Raw genomic sequence first — 2704 nt, 5'->3', positions numbered from 1 at the left:
GATTCCAGTAACTGGATGTGGTTCCCTATCCCTGGGAGAGTTTGAATTCCTGTTTTCCTGCTGTTTCCTGACTAGCTGACTGTTCCAGACCTGGAGAATTGCTGATCTAGACAGATCACTCCCTGTTTCCAGAATTCCTCAGCAGGAATCTGGGCGAGACATCAAATCGACAGCAACAGATATGCAATGCATATGGGCTGGGCCGGGCAGGGGGATCAAGGTCCAGCCCAGAGGTAGCTGCAGGGGTTACAGTGAGACCGTGCCTGGAGTTAGCAAGGGGACAGACATCAGCCCAGGCTGTGAGTCCCATCCCCTGGAGGCTCAGTGTGGGTAGGGTTGGGATCTGGTGACACCCATCCTCCGGCCCTGCACATCAAGGGGGTCACTGCAAGCAGGTGACCTTCAACTGGGGAACCGTACCCCAGGGAGAGCCAGTGGGGAACTGTACCCCAGGGAGAGTCAGTGGGGACCTGTACCCCAGGGCGAGCCAGTGGGGAACTGTACCCCAGGGAGAGTCAGTGGGGAACTGTACCCCAGGGAGAGTCAGTGGGGAACTGTACCCCAGGGAGAGTCAGTGGGGAACTGTACCCCAGGGCGAGTCAGTGGGGAACTGTACCCCAGGGCGAGCCAGTGGGGAACTGTACCCCAGGGAGAGTCAGTGGGGAACTGTACCCCAGGGAGAGTCAGTGGGGAACTGTACCCCAGGGAGAGTCAGTGGGGAACTGTACCCCAGGGAGAGTCAGTGGGGAACTGTACCCCAGGGAGAGTCAGTGGGGAACTGTACCCCAGGGCGAGTCAGTGGGGAACTGTACCCCAGGGCGAGCCAGTGGGGAACTGTACCCCAGGGAGAGTCAGTGGGGAACTGTACCCCAGGGAGAGTCAGTGGGGAACTGTACCCCAGGGAGAGTCAGTGGGGAACTGTACCCCAGGGCGAGCCAGTGGGGAACTGTACCCCAGGGAGAGTCAGTGGGGAACTGTACCCCAGGGAGAGTCAGTGGGGAACTGTACCCCAGGGAGAGTCAGTGGGGAACTGTACCCCAGAGAGAGCCAGTGGGGAACTGTACCCCGGGAGAGTCAGTGGGGAACTGTACCCCAAGGAGAGTCAGTGGGGAACTGTACCCCAGGGAGAGTCAGTGGGGAACTGTACCCCAGGGAGAGTCAGTGGGGAACTGTACCCCAGGGCGAGCCAGTGGGGAACTGTACCCCAGGGAGAGTCAGTGGGGAACTGTACCCCAGGGAGAGTCAGTGGGGAACTGTACCCCAGGGAGAGTCAGTGGGGAACTGTACCCCAGGGAGAGCCAGTGGGGAACTGTACCCCAAGGAGAGTCAGTTGGGAACTGTACCCCAGGGAGAGCCAGTGGGGAACTGTACCCCAGGGAGAGTCTGTGGGGAACTGTGCGGGGGATGTTAATGTGGGGGGGGGGATGTTAATGTGGGGGGCTCTGTTCTCACTGCCGAGCTGGGTTTCCTGATGATGAAGCATTACTTTAACTTCCTTCCCCATAGTCTGCTGCCAAGTGGTAGCGAGTGTCTGTGGTGAGTGGTCGAGACAACAACAGTAAAGGAACTCGTCAGCAATCTGCCCGACTGTATTGGGGTGTGGATGATGGGGGGAGGGGGAGGGTGGGGTCTGGGTGTGGAGGTGTGGGTGGGGGGTTGGAGGTGGGGGTGGGGGCGTGGGTGGGGGTATGGGGGGAGGTGTGGGTGGGGGTGTGGAGGTGTGGGTGTGGAGGTGTGGGTGGGGGTGTGGAGGTGGGGGTGTGGGTGGGCGTGTGGGTGGGGGTGTGGGTGGGGGTGTGGATGTGGGTGGGGGTGTGGGTGGGGGTATGGGGGTGGGGGTATGGGGGTGGGGGTATGGGGGTGTGGGTGGGGGTATGGGTGTGGAGGTGTGGGTGGGGGTATGGGGGGAGGTGTGGGTGGGGGTGTGGGTGGGGGTATGGGGGGAGGTGTGGGTGGGGGTGTGGAGGTGTGGGTGTGGAGGTGTGGGTGGGGGTGGGGGTGTGGATGTGGGTGGGGGTGTGGGTGGGGGTATGGGGGGAGGGGGAGGGTGGGGTCTGGGTGGGGGAATGGGGGTGTGGGTGGGGGGGTGGAGGTGGGGGTGGGGGCGTGGGTGGGGGTATGGGGGGAGGTGTGGGTGGGGGTGTGGAGGTGTGGGTGGGGGTGTGGAGGTGGGGGTGTGGGTAGGGGTATGGGGGTGGGGGTATGGGGGTGTGGGTGGGGGTATGGGGGTGGGGGTGTGGAGGTGTGGGTGGGGGTATGGGGGGAGGTGTGGATGGGGGTATGGGGGGAGGTGTGGGTGGGGGTGTGGAGGTGTGGAGGTGTGGGTGGGGGTGTGGAGGTGTGGGTGGGGGTGGGGGTGTGGATGTGGGTGGGGGTGTGGGTGGGGGTATGGGGGTGGGGGTATGGGGGTGTGGGTGGCGGAATGGGGGTGGGGGGTACGGGGTGTGGGTGGGGGGTACGGGGGTGGGTGGTGGTGTGGAGGTGTGGGTGGGGGTATGGGAGTGGGTGTATGGGGGTGTGGGTGGGGTATTGGGTGTGGTGGGTGTGGAGGTGTGGGTGGGGGTGGGGGTATGGGGTGTGGGTGGGGGTTTGGGTGGGTGTGGAGGTGTGGGTGGGGGTATGGGGGGGGTGGGGGGTGTGGGGGGGGGTGGGGGGAGGGGGTGTGGGGGGTGGGGGGGTGGGGCGGGGGGGGGGGTGTGGGAGG

This window comes from Pristiophorus japonicus, unplaced genomic scaffold (assembly GCF_044704955.1).
Source record: "Pristiophorus japonicus isolate sPriJap1 unplaced genomic scaffold, sPriJap1.hap1 HAP1_SCAFFOLD_563, whole genome shotgun sequence".
NCBI lineage: Eukaryota > Metazoa > Chordata > Chondrichthyes > Pristiophoridae > Pristiophorus > Pristiophorus japonicus.
Note: the sequence above shows the minus strand (reverse complement) of the source record.